At 44.5% G+C, this 20,127-nt stretch overlaps 1 protein-coding gene across 3 annotated transcripts in view; it reads right to left on the reverse strand.

Annotated features, from left to right (window-relative positions):
- Positions 1-20,127, reverse strand: part of FOCAD (focadhesin) — a 426,882-nt gene that overhangs the window by 340,950 nt on the left and 65,805 nt on the right. The window lies entirely within an intron of this gene.

Below are 20,127 nucleotides of genomic sequence, written 5' to 3' on the forward strand. Positions count from 1 at the left end.
AGAAGCAGAGGTCTTGTTACATATCATAGCTCTAAACTGCATTATAGTAAACAGTAGAACTGTGCAAACATTATGTGACCAGGAGAGATAAACGGTTCCTATTGACTGAAAAGCAGGTCTTCAAAACTCGATTTGATGCAGAAAGTACCGTATATACTCGAGTATAAGCCGACCCGAGTATAAGCCGACCCCCCTAATTTTGCCACAAAAAACTGGGAAAACTTATTGACTCGAGTATAAGCGTAGGGTGGAAAATGCAGCAGGTACCGGTAAATGTCAAAAATAAAAATAGATGCTCCATACCGTTCATTATGGCCCCATAGCTGTACCATAGAAAGCGGTGCCATATAGTGCTCTGCACCGTTCATAATTGCCCCATAGCTGTGCCATATAGCGCTCTGCACCGTTCATAATTGCCCCATAGCTGTGCCATATAGTGCTCTGCACCGTTCCTTACTGCCCCATAGCTGTACCATATAGTGCTCTGCACCGTTCATTATTTCCCCATAGCTGTACCATATAGTGCTCTGCACCGTTCATTATTGCCCCATAGCTGTGCCATATAGTGCTCTGCACCATTCATTATTGCCCCATAGCTGTACCATAGAAAGCTCTGCCATATAGTGCTCTGCACCGTTCCTTATTGCCCCATAGCTGTACCATATAGTGCTCTGCACCGTTCCTTACTGCCCCATAGATGTGCCATATAGTGCTCTGCACCGTTCCTTACTGCCCCATAGATGTGCCATAGAAAGCTGTGCTGCTGCTGCTGCAATAAAAATAATAAAACACATACTCACCTCTCTTGCTTGCAGCTCCCCAGCGTCCGGTCCCGGCGTCTCTCTGCACTGACTGATCAGGCAGAGGGCGGCGCGCACACTATATGCGTCATCGCGCCCTCTGACCTGCACAGTCAGTGCGGAGAGAGAGACGCCAGGAAGACAGAGCGGCGCCCGGCGTGTGGAACGCGGACAGGTGAATATGACATACTTACCAGCTCCCGGTGTCCCGCTCCTTCCCCCAGACAGCTGGTCTTCGGTGCCGCAGCCTCTTCCTCTGTCAGCGGTCACCGGCACCGCTCATTAGACAAATGAATAGGCTGCTCCGCCCCTATGGGATCCACTCCCATAGGGGCGGAGCCGCCTATTCATTTCTCTAATGAGCGGTCCCACGTGACTGCTGACAGAGGAAGAGCTGCGGCACCCGGAGACCGTGGGACTGGCAGGGGGAGCGCCAGGAGCCCCGGAAGCAGGTAAGTATGCCTCAGCGCCCTCTCCCCCTCACCCGCCGACCGTGACTCGAGTATAAGCCGAGAGGGGCACTTTCAGCCCAAAAATTTGGGCTGAAAATCTCGGCTTATACTCGAGTATATACGGTATATGAGTTCACAGTGGGGGAGATAAGTATTTGATCCCTTGATGATTTTGTAAGTTTGCCCACTGACAAATACATGAACAGTCTATAATTTTAAGGGTAGGTTAATTTTAACATTGAGAGATAGAATATCAAAAATAAAATCCAGAAAATCACATAGTATAAATTATATAAATTTGCATTTTGCGGTGAGAAATAAGTATTTGATCCCCTACCAACCATTAAGCGTTCTGGCTCCTACAGACCAGTTAGACGCTCCTAAATCAACTCATTACCTGCATTAAAGATAGCTGTCTTACATAGTCACCTTTATAAAAAACTCCTGTCCACAGACTCAATTAATCAGTCAGACTCTAACCTCTACAACATGGGCAAGACCAAAGAGCTTTATAAGGATGTCAGGGACGATCATCGACCTGCACAAAGCTGGAATGGGCTACAAAATAATAAGTAAGACGCTGGGTGAGAAGGAAACAACTGTTGGTGCAATAGTCAGAAAATGGAAGAAATACAAAATGACTGTCAATCGACATCGATCTGGGGCACCATGCAAAATCTCACCTCATGGGGTATCCTTGATCATGAGGAAGGTGAGAGATCAGCCTAAGGCTATGTTCACACGCTGCGGTTTTTGCTGCGGTTTTTGCTGCGGATCCGCAGCGGATTTGCAGCTGCGGATCCGCAGACGTTTTCCATGCAGGGTACAGTACAATGTTACCCTATGGAAAACCAAATCCGCTGTTCCGACGTTCCCTTTTTCCGCTGGAAAATCCGCGCTGATTTTCTGCGGAAAAAAAGAAGTAGCATGTCACTTCTTTCTGCGGATTCCGCAACCGTTTTCCACCTGCACCAATAGGAAAGTGCAGTTGGAAAACCGCAGTGGGATCTGCAGGAGAAACCGCAGGAGAAAACGCACAAAAAACCGCAGGGAAATCCACCGCGGTTTAGCACTGCGGGATTTCCAAATCAGGACCTGAAAAATCCGCAGAAAAAAAAGGATGGTGTGAACAAGCCCTTAAACTACAACAGGGGAACTTGTTAAAAGATCTCAAGGCAGCTGGGACCACAGCAGGGCCGGCTCCAGGTTTTTGAGGGCCCCGGGAAAAAGAGTGTCAGTGGGCCCCCCTTTAACACATAACACGATTCATGATGCACAGATACAATAGAGACATATAGGTATAGTAGAATGCCAGACTTCACTTCTTACATGAGTGATAGCTATTGTAAATTCTACAATACCATACAGCAGAGGGGCTTTATATAAGTCAACCCATCATATGTCAATTTTTGTGACCTACTCTCTCTTCCTCAGTTACCAGTAGGCATTTTATTGTTAGCTGAACTTGCTGCAAAGAAAAAACTGCATACATTGAATATGACAATTTTTTAATGGAAAACTTTTTAAAGTAAACATTAAAAAGTATTAACGTAGAACATTTGTAAAAGTGCAAAGTGTGTAGCATATAGCACAGCCACGCATTATATAGCACAGCCACGTAGTATATAGCACAGCCACGTAGTATATAGCACAGCCACGTAGCATATAACACAGCTACGTAGCATATAACACAGCCACGTAGTATATACCACAACCACGTAGTATATAACATAGCGCACATAGTATATAAGACAGCCCACGTAGTAAATAGCACAGCCACGTAGTGTATGGCACAGCCACGTAGTATATAACACAGCCCACGTAGTAAATAACACAGCCCACATAGCATATAACATAGCCCACATAGCATATAACACAGCGCACGTAGCTGTTAAAAAAAGAATTCAAATAAAGAATAGTTATAAATCCACCTTCTGGCGGCCCCCGGATCCAACCCAGGTCTTAGCGATGCTCCCGGCAGCTCAAATTCCTAGTAATGCCTTGCGAGACAATGACCTGTGATGAAGTAGAGGTCTCGCGAGACCGCTACGTCATCGGGTCATGTTGCAAGGCATTACTGGGAACGCTAGCTGCCGGTAGCATCGCGAGCATCGGCTAGGCTGCAGGGGCCGCCGGAAGGTGAGTATAGCACGATTTTTTACTTTTTTCATTATTTTTAACATTATATCTTTTTACTATTGATGCTACATAGGCAGCAGTTGGTCACACACTTGTCAAAATGGAAATGGGCCCCCCACCAGCTCAGGACCCCGGCACTTGCCCGGGTGCACCGGTTGCGGACGCCAACCCCAGGACCACAGTCAGCAAGAAAACCATTGGTAACACATTACTCCGTAAAGGTTTAAAAGCCTGCAGTGCCCGCAAGGTCCCTCTGCTGAAGAAGGCACATGTGCAGGCCCTTCTGAAGTTTGCCAATGATCACCTGGATGATTCTGTGAGTGATTGGGAGAAGGTGCTGTGCTCAGATGAGACAAAAATTGGGGTCTTTGACATTAACTTAACTAGCCATGTTTGGAGGAAGAGAAATGCTACCTATGACCCTAAGAATACTGTCCCCACTGTCAAGAATGGAGATGGAAACATTATGTGTTTCTCTGCTAAGGGCACAGGACTACTTCACCGCATCAATGGGAGAATGAATGGAGCCATGTACCGTAAAATCCTGAGTGACAACCTCCTCCCCTAAGCCAGGACATTAAAATTGGGTAGTGGCTGGGTCTTCCAGCAAGATAATGACCCAAAACTTTCAGCCAAGGCAAAAAAAAGAGTGGATGAGAAAGAAGCACATTAAGGTTATGGAGTGGCCTAGCCAGTCTCAGACCTTAATCCCATAGAAAACTTATGGAGGGAGTTGAAGCTCCGAGTTGCCAAGTGACAACATCAAAATCTTAATGATTTAGAGATGATCTGCAAAGAAGAGTTGATCAAAATTCCTTCTGACATGTGTGCGAAGCTCATCATCGACGACAAAAAAAAAGTCTGACTGTTGTGCATGCCAACAAGGATTTTGCCACCAAGTATTAAGTCTTGTTTGCCAAAGGGATCAAATACTTATTTCTCAAAGCAAAATGCAAATAAATTTATATAATTTATACAATGTGATTTTCTGGATTTTATTTTTGATATTCTCTCAATGTTTAAATTAACCTACCCTTAAAATTATAGACTGTTCATGTCTTAGTCAGTTGGCAAACTTACAAAATCAGCAAAGGATCAAATAATTATTTCCCCCACTGTACATTCAGGAGATATCACGTTAAAGGGTTATTCACTTCTTAAAATGTTTTCAGACACCCTCCAGTTGGTAGTAAAATATAAAAAAAAGATTTCTTCTCTTCAAAATCTGCCTGGGTCCAGTGCTAGCCTCTGCACTTCTTCTTCTGGCTGGACAGCCATAAATTAGTTGCATGGGTCACAAGTCTGTACAACCAAAACTGGGCATCCTATGCATATCCTGTACACATGTGTGACTGTTGCAGCCAATTACAGTAGGGTTTAAAAGAATAGCAGTCTAATATGACTAACCAGATCATTCACTGTTTTTGGTATACCGTAAATTATATTACCACGTCAAACAATTTACTATTTGGTGCAGTAAATTCTAAGAAAACCAACAGACTCAGCATTCATGATCTGCATGTTTTTGAGTCTGCGTCACTAACATGCTCATTCCAGCCCTAACCCATCTCTTCAACCTATCGCTATCTTCTGGTACCTTCCCCTCTGCCTTCAAACAGGTCACCATCACACCCATCCTCAAAAAAGCTAACCTTGACCCAACTGCTATGCCCAGCTATTGCCCCATACCACTGCTCCCGTTTGCTTCCAAACTCCTTGAGCAGCATGTCCATGCTCAACTTTCCTCCCAACTCTCATCTCACTCTCTTCTTGACAACCTCCAATCTGGCTTCCGCCCCCACCACTCCACCAAAACTGCTCTGACCAAAATTACTAATGACTTACTCACAGCCAAAGCTAACAGACCATTCTCCATCCTCCTCCTTCTCGACCTATCCTCTGCTTTTGACACAGTCGACCACTGCCTACTGCTACAGATTCTTTCTTCCCTTGGCATCAAAGGCCTTTCCAACCGCACATTTAGCATTTCCCACTCCCACTCTCCTCCTACCTCCTCATCCCACTCTCTCTCTGTTGGAGTCCCTCAAGGCTCTGTCCTAGGGCCCCTACTTTTTTCCATCTATACGCTTGGCCTAGGACAACTCAAAGTCCCATGGCTTCCAGTACCACCTGTATGCGGACGACACTCAGATCTACCTCTGTGGCCCAGATGTCACCTCTCTGCTGTCCAGAATCCTGGAGTGTCTATCAGCCATATCCTCCTTCTTCAACTCTTGCTTCCTAAAACTCAATGTAGACAAAACCGAACTCATCATCTTTCCCCATCTCGCGTATCCCCCCTACCTGATCTATCTATTACGGTAAACAGCATCACGCTCTCTCCTGCACCTGAAATCCGCTGCCTCGGGGTAACTCTCGACTCTGCCCTGTCCTTCAAGCCGTACGTCCAAACTCTTACCACCTCCTGTCACCTCCAACTCAAAAATATTGCCAGAATCCGTCCCTTCCTCAGCCCACTATCTACTAAAACTCTTGTGCATGCCCTCATCATCTCCCGCCTCGATTACTGCAACACCCTCCTCTGTGGCCTCCCCGCTAACTCTCTTGCACCGCTCCAGTCTGTCCTTAACTCTGCTGCCCGGCTAATCCACCTCTCTCCTCGCTACTCCCATGCTTCTCTCCTCTGCAAATCCCTCCACTGGCTCCCAATTCCCCAACGAATCCAGTTCAAACTACTAACACTGATCTACAAATACATCCACAACCTGCCCCCCCCTAAATCTCTGAACTAATCTCCCAATATCTTCCCTCATGTAATCTTCGATCCTCCCAAGATCTCCTACTCTCCTCCACACTTATTCGTTCTTCACACAACCGCCTCCAAGATTTCTCCTGAATATCCCCATCCTCTGGAACTCCACGTCTCAACACGTCCGATTATCCACCACCCTCGAATCCTTCAGATGGAACCTGAAAACTCATCTCTTCAGGAAAGCCTACAATAACCATTCAGCCGCCTCACCACCACCCGAGCTGGCGCGTCACCAACCGCTGGAGCTGCCGCATCACCAACCGCCAGAGCTGCCGCATCACCACTGCCAGAGCTTCCGCTCCCCCGACCTTCTGTCTCCTCCCCATTATCCCGTAGAATGTAAGTCCGCAAGGACAGGGTCCTCTCCCCTCTGCACCAGCCTGTCATTGTAAATTTGTTTACTGTAAACGCTATCTGTAACCCCTTTTCTCATGTACAGCACCATGGAATTAATGGCGCTTTATAAATAAATAATAATAATAGAATAATTGAAAGGGGGTGTTCAAAATAATAGCAGTGTGGAGTTCAATTAGTGAGGCCAATCATTTTGTGAAGAAACAGGTGTGAATTAGGTGGCCCTTATTTAAGAGTGAAGCCAGTACATGTTGTACATGCATTTCTCCTTGAAATGCACACAATAATCAATAAGCATGTATTGTAAATGGCCGAGAGCATATTCAAAAAATCAAGAAAAGAAAAAAAAAAAAAAGCTCTCCCAATATCAGAATAAATCAAAAATAGTATCACTCCCAAGGAAGATATCCTATACTAGCGAAAAAGTGGAGTATAGACACTGAACTGTATGAAACAAATTATAAAGATTTTATTATTAAAATACAATAGAACATCTAATACAATAAGAAATATATATATAACTACATGACAGAACACATAGACATTCTAACATGTAGACAGGAGGAGAACCAAACGGTACACGAAGGAATAGGATACACATCCAACGTATGACTAAGGTAAGTTTATGGTCACAAGGACAAAGTCCATACCCTCATTGTAGAGAAAAATCAAAAAATCACTAGTGGGCCAGAGTCCTATATCACATAAGATACCATGATGTCCCAAATCACTAATGGACCAAAGTCCTATATCACATAAAATACCATGATATCCTGGCATAAATATATCATCAAAGTGATAAAAACTTACCCATATTCAGTCAGGATGTCTGTATAACCTACCCGCAGGGGCAGCGGGTAGGTTATACAGACATCCTGACTGAATATGGGTAAGTTTTTATCACTTTGATGATATATTTATGCCAGGATATCATGGTATTTTATGTGATATAGGACTTTGGTCCATTAGTGATTTGGGACATCATGGTATCTTATGTGATATAGGACTCTGGCCCACTAGTGATTTTTTGATTTTTCTCTACAATGAGGGTATGGACTTTGTCCTTGTGACCATAAACTTACCTTAGTCATACGTTGGATGTGTATCCTATTCCTTCGTGTACCGTTTGGTTCTCCTCCTGTCTACATGTTAGAATGTCTATGTGTTCTGTCATGTAGTTATATATATATTTCTTATTGTATTAGATGTTCTATTGTATTTTAATAATAAAATCTTTATAATTTGTTTCATACAGTTCAGTGTCTATACTCCACTTTTTCGCTAGTATATGATTTCTCCTTGAAAGCCTGAGAAATATGGATCATTCAAGACATTGTTCAGAAGAACAGCATACTTTGATTAAAAAGTTGATTGGAGAGGGTAAAACTTATAAAGAAGTGCAGATAACGATAGGCTGTTCAGCTAAAATGATCTCCAATTTCAAATGGAAAGCCAAACCAGAGACGTGGAAGAAAAAGGAAGACTACCATTCAAATAGATGGAAGAATAGCCAGAATGTCAAAGGCTCAGCCAATGATCAGATCCAGGATGATCACAGACAGTCTGGAGTTACCTGTGAGTACTGTGACAGTTAGAAGATGCCGGTGTGAATCTAATCTCTCAGCAAGAAATCCCAGCTAATTCCCACTGCTAAAAAAAAAAAAACACATGTACTGAAGCGGATACAATTTGCCAAAGAACACATCAACTGGCCTAAAGACAAATGGAGAAACATTTTGTGGACTGATGAAAGCAAAATTGTTATTCTTGGGTCCAAGGGCTGAAGACAGTCATACGGCCCCCAAACTCTGGAATCAAGCCACAGTAGACTCTGAGGACAGTGAAGCATGGTGGTGAAAGCATCATGATATGGGCCTGTTTCTCTTACTATGGTGCCGGACCTATTTACTGCATACCAGGGATCATGGACCAGTTTGCATATATTAAAATACTTGAAGAGGTCATGTTGCCTTACGCTGAAGAGGATATGCCTTTGAATTGGGTGTTTCAACAAGACAAGCACCCTAAACACACCAGAAAATTAGCAAAATCTTGGTTCTAGACCAACAAAATTGAAGTTATGGAGCGGTCAGCCCAATCCGAAGACCTTAATCCGATAGAACACTTGTGGATTTCGGAGGCAAAGCCAACAAATGACAAAATATTGTCTGATGTAGTCCAAGCATCGTGGGCTGCAATAACAGTTGACAGATGCCAGAGGTTGGTTGACTCTATGCAACATAGATGTGATGCAGTTCTAAAAAACTGTGGGTTTACAACTAAACATTAGTTTAGGGATACACAGTAATGCTAAATCCACAAAAAAAGTACATATTGTGAATTTGCAAAGACAAATGCAGACAATGTTCATTTTTTGTTATTGTATGTAAAGTAGTTAAACATTATATACATCTCTCTTCATGATTTGAATTATAAAACAGTGTGCAATGTTCCCAATGCATGGAAATAAAAACTAGTATAAAGATTTTGTGATTAACTCATGTTTTTGATCACACTGCTATTATTTAGAACACTACTGTACTACCGTGTTTCCCCGATAGTAAGACACCCCCGATAGTAAGACGTAGTGGGGGTTTTAGCGGGGTCGGCTAATGTAAGACGCACCCCGAAAGTAAGACACAGTAAACTGTACGTTGGAAAAATATAAGCCATACGGTAGTACCGGTACCTTTTGCTGCATTAACTGCGGGATGCGGGCGGTTAGGGCTCATTTCCACATGCGAGGCACACGTCCGTATCTCGCATGTGGAAATCCAGCTCTGGCGCCGGCACTTTGGAGCGGAGCGTGCACCTCCATGTGTTCCTATGCTGCCGCACGCTCCGCTCTGGAGTGCCGGCTCCACAGCTTGGTTTCCACATGCGAGATACGGACGTGTGCCTCGCATGTGGAAATGAGCCCTTAGAGCGGGATGCGGACGGATCTGGAGCGGAATGAGCGGAGGGATGTGGAGGCCGCGGGAGCAGCAGTAATGTTGTCCATGGTCTATCAGGACCATGGGCAACATACGGTACAAAAACACGCAGCCTCAGTGCCCTCATGTGCAGCCGCTGGAGGCCCCTCTGATTGGCCCAGCGGCTCCTGCATGAGGAAGAAGAAGCCACACCTCTACCCAGCACCGCAGAGGAATTGATCCGATCACCATTACGGTACCAAGTAAGCAATTCACAAAATGCACCATGTAAAGTTTCCTTAACTTGCGGTACACTTATGGCGCAATCGCGGCAAGTCCCCATACGGTACATTGCATGGAGACTTGCTGTGATTGCTGTGGGATACTGTATGGGGCTGTTACCCTATGGGAGGCTGTGTGGGATACTGTATGGGGCTTTTACCCTATGGGAGGCTGTGTGGGATACTGTATGGGGCTGTTACCCTATGGGAGGCTGTGTGGGATACTGTATGGGGCTGTAACCCTATGGGAGGCTGTGTGGGATACTGTATGGGGCTGTAACCCTATGGGAGGCTGTGTGGGATACTGTATGGGGCTGTAACCCTATGGGAGGCTGTGTGGGATACTGTATGGGGCTGTAACCCTATGGGAGGCTGTGTGGGATACTGTATGGGGCTGTAACCCTATGGGAGGCTGTGTGGGATACTGTATGGGGCTGTAACCCTATGGGAGGCTGTGTGGGATACTGTATGGGGCTGTAACCCTATGGGAGGCTGTGTGGGATACTGTATGGGGCTGTAACCCTATGGGAGGCTGTGTGGGATACTGTATGGGGCTGTTACCCTATGGGAGGCTGTGATACGGAACCATAAGCAGTGCTTATACCGTACGCTATATTTTTGCCCCTAGACATGAGCGCTTCCGGTTCCAGTGGTAAAAGGAAGAGCTACACCGTGGAGTATAAAAAAGCGATTGTCGAAGAATCTTGGGGCAAAAATGTAGTGGAGTTCTGCAAGGAGAAAATGTTGGATCACCGACTGGTCCAAAAATGGCGTGCAGAATACACTAACCTGAGTGAAAAAGTGGAGAGCGGAATGGCTAAAAAGCGCAAGATTGGATGTGGTCGGCAACCAATGTATACAGAGCTGGAAAGCCTGGTCTCTGAGTGGGTTGGAGACAGGAGAGCAAAGACATTGGTGGTGACCAGGGCTCAGATTCAGGAGTATGCCCTTGCAGTGGCACCACAGTTTGACATTTCCCCTGAACAATTCAAGGCATCACAGCACTGGGTGGATAGCTTTCTTGAACGCAATGACCTGTCTTTGAGAAGATCCACAACCCTCTTTAGGCTGGAAGATGCTGAGATTGTTAAACGTGCATTTGCCTACAAGAAGTTTGTGGATGACATTGACTTCTCTAAATACAGTCTTTGCAACATGATCGCCATGGATGAAACTGCCGTGTTCATGGGCCAAGCAGCTCAAACCACCATTGATCAACGAGGTGCCTCCTCAGTGTACGTTCCCTCCACCGCTTATGAAAGTGCACGTGCCACCTGCATTTTGGCGATTCGTCTGGATGGCACTAAAGTAACACCGCTACTCATTGCAAAGGGCAAAAAGGACAAGATTGAGCGGGTTTCTGGCATTTATGTGCTGGAAACTGAAAAAGCATGGGCCACACAAGCTGTTATAAGGAAGTGGCTTGATTTAATGCTGCCGCTTGTTATGCGAGGGAACAAAAGAGGGATGCTGATCTGGGATGCAGCCAGCATACACCGCGCCAAAAACATGAAAAACTTCCTTCATGAGCGGAGAATCGACCAAATCATGATTCCTGCAGGGATGACGGCTTATCTCCAGACTCTGGATATCGCCATTAACAAGCTGTTCAAGGACTATCTGCGTGCGGAAATCAATGACTACATTGAAAACCGATTGGAGAGAAATGTACGTGGGAACTTTGTGAAGCCCAGACTGCCAGAGATTGTGAACTGGGTTAAGAATTCATGGGATAAGATCACTGACACCTGCGTTGCAAATGCACTGCGAGCTGGCTACCTGGACAAGACCTGCTCATTTCAGGACAGTGCCGTTGCTACCCATGAGAGATATGGGCCAATGATTGAGCAGGAAATGGAGTCCCGAGAGTCGCAAGAAAATCCACAGGAACCTCAGAGTGTGGATGTTTATGATGATGTTCCTGAAGATGATGACATGGTTGTCATGGAATAAATCTGTTTTATCTTCCAGTATAACATATTCAGACTGTTCATTCTTACCGTTTTTCATTGTTTTACATGTTATACATGGAAATACCGTCATGATACGGTTGTAACAATACATTCTTAGCATTTGCTTTTATAAAACTGTTTTGTGGTGAATACCATACTGTTCAGGTTGTTAATAAATGTTAATTTTATGGTTAAAACAAAAATCGACATTTTTTTTTCCAATATAAGACATACCCCGAAAGTAAGACATAGTGGGACTTTTGAGTGGTAAAAAGAATGTATGACACGGTCTTACTTTCGGGGAAACACGGTAGTAGAAGTGGTCATATGCCCATTTGTACAGAAGAGGAGACTGATGGGAAACAAGGGAAGTGTAAGAAAAGAAACAGCTGAAGATCGCTATAGCGAGTATGGTTTAGTTTACGGCATACTGGAAGGCTTCAGAAACAAATTTCAGGGGTGGACAACTGCTTTAATATTTGTGTAATTTTGTACCACACATCTACCCCAACCTGCAGAAGAAACACTTCGGGAAACTCTCTTAAAGTGAACAAGTTGTTACTGTCCTCGGTTTGAATAATCGCCAAGCCTCCAACTAAGCAGAAGGGAAAGTGGACTGACCCCACAGTCCTTACTGTACCTTCACATCTCAGAAGTGGGATAGAGAACTTGTGAGTCCTAAACCTCTCATGCAACTACTAATCAATCAAGCATAGAGGAACACAGTGTATTACACAAGGCCTTAGTACACATTCCTGTATGCATCCTAAAGAAATGCTAGTCACTTGCTAGTCATATGAGGCATCCCAAAAATAATTTCTACTTAAAAAAAACTTGATGATTTCTTTCACAGAAACCACATCACAGGAAAGTCAAATACAGCCTATGTCAGGCACAACGTAAAAATATAAAGCTAAAAGTCCGACAGCCACCTTACATACCTTCCCCCTCTGCTTAAAGCCCTGGCATGGCACCTTCTATCACCAGTCATGGCATTCTCGAGAGGGCAAAAACATTACTATGAAACTAGAAACCAGCAGGTAAACACAAGCATTTTCTCTTTTTTCTCCCTGAGTGGGGCATGGTCTGGCACTAATTAAAATTTTCGCCCAAAGAGAGGATATCGCAATATATCCGCAGCCCACTTTATGGCCAAGCATTACTTTTCTACAATGGAATCATTTTTCTTACATGCTGACAGATTCCTACTCATGTAGTGAACAGGAGACTCCTCTCCGTGCATCTCCTGAGAAAGGACCTGTCCTAATACGACTTCTGAGGCGTCCGTTTGGAGTTCAAATTCCTTCTAAGAGTTGAGGCAACACGACCGGATGTTTAGACAGTTTCTATCAGTTCTTGAAAGGCTGTCTTCGCCTCCCACATCCATTTGGCCAAGACTGATTTTGTCCCCTTTAGGATGCAGGTCACTGGTGTGGCCCCCATGGCAAAGTTTGGAATGAACCTCCTATAGTTCCCCACGATTCACAGAAAGGCCCTACCTTGCTTTTTTTTTTTAAAAAAAAAAGTGGTTTTGCCCAGTTTGGACTGTGTCTACTTTATTAATCTGGGGTTTCATTTTGCCTCTACCTACTACATATTCAAGGTATATGGCCTTCTCTTTCCTCATGGCCCTTTATTTTGGATTTACAGAGAACCCCGCCTTCCTGAGAGCATTAAACACCACCTGGACCTTTCCAGATGACTTCACTAATCTGGGCTGAAAACTAGGAAATCGTCCAGGTATGACGTAGCATAATTCTTACGGGGTGCGAGTATCCGGTCCATGGGTCAAACTTAGACACTTCACTCAGCTTCTACTCATTACAGAACCTTCATTCTCCATTGAGTTTTTGATCAAGGAGAATCGGGTTAGACCACTGTTATGACCTGGTGGTTAAGGAGCAACACTGATATGACCTGGTGGTTAAAGAGCAACATAGGACAAGCTCTGAGGAGGTGGTATCTTTACTGACCGCAGTTCCTAATCCTAACACCAACACTAGAAATAGCAGCGGAGTGTTCCTGTCTCTCCCTAGACACCTCGTCACAGCCTGAGAACTAGCTACCCCTAAAGATGGAAACAGAAAGCTATCTTGCCTAAGAGAAATTCCCAAAAGGAAAGATAGCCCCCCACAAATATTGACTGAGTGGAGAGGGAAATAACATACACAGAAATGAAAACAGATTTTAGCAAAGGAGGCCAATACTAACCTAAATAGACAGAATAGGAAAGGATACTGTGCGGTCAGTATTAAAAACTAAAAATCCACGCAGAGTTTACAAAAATGATCTCCACACCGACTCACGGTGTGGAGGGCAAATCTGCTTCCCCAGAGCTTCCAGCTAGCCTGAATATATCATAATGACAAGCTGGACAAAAGGAAACATAACATGAGCTGAGCAATAAAGTCCGAAGCAAATGGACAACAAAGAACTAGCAAAAACTTATCTTTTGCTGAAATGGACAGGCCATCAGAGAAATCCAAAGAGAGATCTGAATCCCAAACCAGAAACATTGACAGCTGGCATGAACTGAAGACCAAAGCCAGGTTAAATAGCAAAGCCAGGAGAGACGATCAGTGAAAGCAGCTGCTAAAGCTAAACTCAAGGAGCAGCAGTTCCACTCGAAACCACCAGAGGGAGCCCAAGGGCAGAACTCACAAAAGTACCATTCACAACCACAGGAGGGAGCCCAAGGACGGAATTCACAACAGACCACCTACTCTTAGATTCCTCAATGACTCAAAGATTCAGCATATACTTCCCTTCCTTGGAGATCAGTTCTCACGTTCTATGACAACTGTACACCCCGGCAGTTCTGAATACAGATCCCAGTTTCGCTGCAGCAATTCCCAACATTGCTGTTTTAAGGCCTTCAACATCGTCACGGCTATTGTTACGTCTTCAATGTCTACTTCTGTATCAACCAGCAAACATGGAGTTTCAATGGGGTCCTTTTCTTGCAATGCCTTGATGGGTAGCGGCACAAGGGTATTTCATAAATGAGAGGTGGGAGAGGTTAACTGGCAGGTGGAACTAGACTTGCAACAGCATAGAATCTCCCGGTGACATCTAGGGGAGTGGGACATCTAGCATGGAGTGGGTTGCCTCCCCAAGAGCCCTGATACCTTTCAACCAGTTCACTCAAGTCATTGGCGTACCGGGAAGCTCGCTGGGCAACCCAAGTCTGCATCAGGCTCGGAAGGGAGTGCACAAATTGGTCCATTACAATTCGCCCTACCATCTGCACGGGGGTAGAGGACTCCGGTTGCAACCACTTTTAAACTAGGTGCAGCAGGTCAAACAATTGAGAGGGGGTGTGTCAGAGTGATATGCCTAGCGGTGGACCCCTTGTGCCCTGACTGACTGTCACCCCCAAGAGAGGCAAAATTTCAGTTTTTGACTTCACACATTCTTTGGTGTCCTGTAAGGCTAAATCATAGTAGGCCTTTTGTGGCTTGCCCGTTAAGAATAGTACCAGGACTTCGCTGGTGAGAGTTTCTCTCGCTCGGCGACCCTTCGAAAAACTGTTAAAAAAAGGCCTAAATGTCGTTTCCTGGGATCATTTTCTGCAAGGCTCTCCTCTCCACCTTCTGGATAAGAAAATCATCAGTAGACCTTGTTGTCGGTGCTGCTGCCATGCAAAGAACTGCCTCTGTGAGAAATTCAATATGCTGCACTTGGTTCTGTTGCAAGAGCTGTTGCATAAACAGCTTATTTGTCTCTTACTGTGCAAAATACAAAGTAAACAAAGCAAAAAGTCCATACAATGGTGCTGGATGGCCCGCCTGGCTAAAGGTACCTTCACACTAAGCGACGCTGCAGCGATACAGACAACGATGCCGATCGCTGCAGCGTCGCTGTTTCGTCGTTGTGTGGTCGCTGGAGAGCTGTCACACAGACGGCTCTCCAGCGACTAACGATGCCGAAGTCCCCTGGTAACCAGGGTAAACATCGGGTTACTAAGCGCAGGGCCGCGCTTAGTAACCCGATGTTTACCCTGGTTACCATTGTAAAAGTAAAAAAAAAAAAAACACATACTCACATTCCGGTGCCCGGCGTCCGCTTCCCTGCACTCCTCCTGCATCCTGTGTCAGCGCCGAACATCTCCGGCATCTCCCACAGAGCAGAGCGGTGACGTCACCGCTCTGCTTTACGGCCGGCACTTACACAGGATGCAGGAGGAGTGCAGGGAAGCGGACGCCGGGCACCGGAATGTGAGTATGTGTTTTTTTTTTTTACTTTTACAATGGTAACCAGGGTAAACATCGGGTTACTAAGCGTGGCCCTGCGCTTAGTAACCCGATGTTTACCCTGGTTACCAGTGAAGACATCGCTGGATCGGTGTCACACACACCGATTCAGCGATGTCAGCGGGAGATCCAGCGACGAAATAAAGTTCTGGACTTTCAGCAACGACCAGCGATCTCACAGCAGGATCCTGATCGCTGCTGCATGTCAAACACAACGAGATCGCTATCCAGGACGCTGCAACGTCACGGATCGCTAGCGACATCGTTTAGTGTGAAGGTACCTTTACAGTCCAGCTTCCTAGTCCTTTAGCAAACGTACTCAGTCCAGGAGATCAGCATACCTCTGTACACATAGACCTGTGAAACAAAAAGGTCACATTTCACAAAGTGAACCACACCTGTGGTGGACATACGATGAGCAGCAGTCTCTCCTAACTCTGCAGCTGCTCATTATCAACCTGTCATGGCCAATTAACCCCTTTTAGTCCTATATGTGTGAAGAATTCATCCAGGTTTATCTCCCATCCACTAGGTGTCCAACAGCCACCTTACAATCCCCTTTACCTCTCCACAGGTGACATGCTTCATGTGTGGCTGACCTGACTATATGGGTCTGATTTTTGGTCCCTCATAAATGGCTTGACTCATGCCATATTCTATACTTCTTTCAATAGAAATCCATGTAAAGTTTTACTACATTACAATTCTCCAGATCTTCCTTGAAGGAAATACTCACGGAAAGCACATATTCTGAACTCAAGATAGTTGGCCAAAGTTTTCCAAGACGTGGTGTCTGCGCCCAATCACACCAAGGTACTGCCAAGCCCCTTCTACACCTGACTACCCATTTTGTTTTTCTTTTGCCTCCCACTTCCTATTACTGTAATGTTGGGGTAAGCTGGTAAAAAAAAGGCCTGTCACGTTCGCAAATTATAAACATGACTGGCTCCACTTGCACCTCTGTATAGCAGATGGTTGCAAGAGCTGGCAGTATAAACCTGTATTAGCTTGGTACGTACAATAGACAAGCTACTATATGCTGCAATCTGGTACGTAAAATGGACGATACTGGTGCATGCTACAATTTACAGATGTTCACAGGTTATCATTGGATCTGTATACTGTCTTTAGAGCACCCGAACAAAACATTGAAGGAAAATACGACAGCTTGGATTTGACCCAACATTGTACTCTACGTTACTATGTTCACCTGTGGCTTTTAAGTAAATTTTAAGATTCTTATTTGTTCACTGCACTTTATTTTATTTTTTGAATTAAAAATGGACAATATTTTACAGGAATGCAGAAGCTTAAACATATAAGTGTATGTGTAACGTTAAAAAAAATATTAAACAATTGAGAAAAAGCTAAAAAGTCATTTTTAGGAAAAATGGTTGCCTACTTTAAACAGGCCAAATCAGCCCGCAATCACTCGGCTGGAGCTTCAGAGGAAGCGAGCATATAACCGCCTGGACTAAAAGAGACAATTTAGCACACCAGCCAGCTTCTTTGTCCAGCAGCTAGAGCTTTTCATGGAGAGAAATGAGAGTGCGCCGTGCAGGGGAAGGGGAGGAGAGAATCGCCAAATAAATGTTACACTAGATTAGAGACTTAGCAGAAATTAAAAGCTGGCCTTAGGTGGAAGAAATGTTTGTGTGCCGTCAAGCTGAAGTTGGGAGAGCAGCGGGTCTTAGGGTTCACTCTATCCTTTATCTTCTAGAAGTAATGGCACAATGCTGCAGTGAATTGATTGCGGATTCAGGCTGTGATAAGCACGTAATAACCTTCAAGAGGTTATGCTGGCAAAAATGGCAGTTTCAGCTAATGTCACTCCTCAGCAGAATAAATGTCCTCTTCATAGAAGTGTCACAATAATACACAGTAAAAAGGCGTACCAACCAAAGCTGCCAGATTTGGACCACCTGATCGTCATGTTCTCTGCCAGTGACAGACTGCATGTGACAAAGCTGCGACACTAGGAAAACATTATTTATTTGTGCTGCCATGTGTGCTGTGACAATATACAATCCCAGAAGGTCAAAATGCCATTTTTTTTTTTAAATAAATGCAACTTCTATTGATCCCAAAATATTACTATAAAGTACTTTTCAGTCTTCATACAATTATGCAAAGCTTTCAATGTAATTCTCTTGCCTCCGTCTCATACTCATGTGCCACCGCTGCCTTGATTGTTTTCCAGCGTTGCGCTAGTCGATCTCCAATGAAAAGTAACTTGAGGGCAGCTCCATTGTTTCATGGAGCTGCACTGAGGTTTCAGTACAAGTCTAAGAAAGCCTCATTCAGGCCTAGTTCTGGCTCTCATAGACTTGCTTTGAGCTCTTGTGGCATAACTTCTGACTTCCGGCTAGTTAGAAGTTACGGGCAACAGATGGCATCGTGGGAGAGTAGCAGCGTCGGAAAAAGGTCAAGCCACAGAAGGAGAGTATAAAAATGAGGGCAGAGGGCTTACATTTGCAGTGCCACTACAGCGCTGGAAAAAAATATTAAAACACACTGGAGTGGCGTATAAAACATAGCCCCAGAAGGCAGTTAGTGGTAGCTCAACACAATTCACCAATTGCTAGAAAGCAACAAAAACACAATGTGTGTGTGTGCTATACAGATATGTACACATAAAAAACAACTGTCTCACAAAAAGCAACTCATTGAATTAAAACCGCTAGCAGATCCAGGACTTTACCATAATAAATATATTTATATAAATATAAATCAATTATTCAATGGAGAGAACTCTCAAAGAACAAAAAAAATATTGTTTTAATAGCAGTGAGTAGCCCGAAACCTCACCCAGCAATATGTATTAGACCTGTTTGCTATAGTAAAAGCACAACTCAATGCCCACTCCTAAACATGTTTCACTGCTATAGTTAGGAAAAACAAGGCTCCAGCAGTGCTTTTTATACAGCTTCTTCAGAGGAAATGAGGCACTGGCAGCTCTATACATGCAGTTTCTTCACTGGAAATGGGGAACCAACCATGGTATAGATATAGCTTCTTCATGGAGACAAGGCACCGTCCATGGTATAGATATAGTTTCTTCAGGGAGACAAGGCACCGATAGTGCTATAGATACAGCTTCTTCAGGGAGACAAGGCACCGACCGTGGTATAGATATAGTTTCTTCATGGAGACTAGGCACCGACCATGGTATAGAAATAGTTTCTTCAGGGAGACTAGGCACCGACCATGGTATAGATATAGTTTCTTCATGGAGATGAGGCACCGACCATGGTATAGAAATAGTTTCTTCATGGAGATGAGGCACCGACCATGGTATAGAAATAGTTTCTTCCGGGAGACAAGGCACCGACCATGGTATAGATATAGTTTCTTCATGGAGACTAGGCACCGACCATGGTATAGAAATAGTTTCTTCATGGAGACTAGGCACCGACCATGGTATAGAAATAGATTCTAAAGGGAGACAAGACACCGACCATGGCATACATATAGTTTTTTCATGGAGACTAGGCACCGACCATGGTATAGATATAGTTTCTTCATGGAGACTAGGCACCGACCATGGTATAGAAATAGTTTCTTCATGGAGACTAGGCACCGACCATGGTATAGAAATAGATTCTAAAGGGAGACAAGACACCGACCATGGCATACATATAGTTTTTTCATGGAGACTAGGCACCGACCATGGTATAGATATAGTTTCTTCATGGAGACTAGGCACCGACCATGGTATAGATATAGTTTCTTCAGGGAGACTAGGCACCGACCATGGTATAGAAAAAGTTTCTTCAGGGAGACAAGGCACCGACCATGGTATACATATAATTTCTTCATGGAGACTAGGCACCGACAATGGTATAGATAGTTTCTTCATGGAGACTAGGCACCGACCATGGTATAGAAAAAGTTTCTTCCGGGAGACAAGGCACCGACCATGGTATAGATATAGTTTCTTCAGGGAGACAAGGCACCGACCATGGTATAGATATAGTTTCTTCATGGAGATTAGGCACCGACCATGGTATAGATATAGTTTCTTCATGGAGACTAGGCACCGACCATGGTATAGAAATAGTTTCTTCAGAGAGACAAGGCACCGACCATGGTATAGATATAGTTTCTTCAGGGAGACTAGGCACCGACCATGGCATAGAAATAGTTTCTTCAGGGAGACAAGGCACCGACCATGGTATAGATACAGTTTCTTCAGGGAGACAAGGCACTGA

This window comes from Ranitomeya variabilis, chromosome 1 (genome assembly GCF_051348905.1).
Source record: "Ranitomeya variabilis isolate aRanVar5 chromosome 1, aRanVar5.hap1, whole genome shotgun sequence".
Taxonomy (NCBI): domain Eukaryota; kingdom Metazoa; phylum Chordata; class Amphibia; order Anura; family Dendrobatidae; genus Ranitomeya; species Ranitomeya variabilis.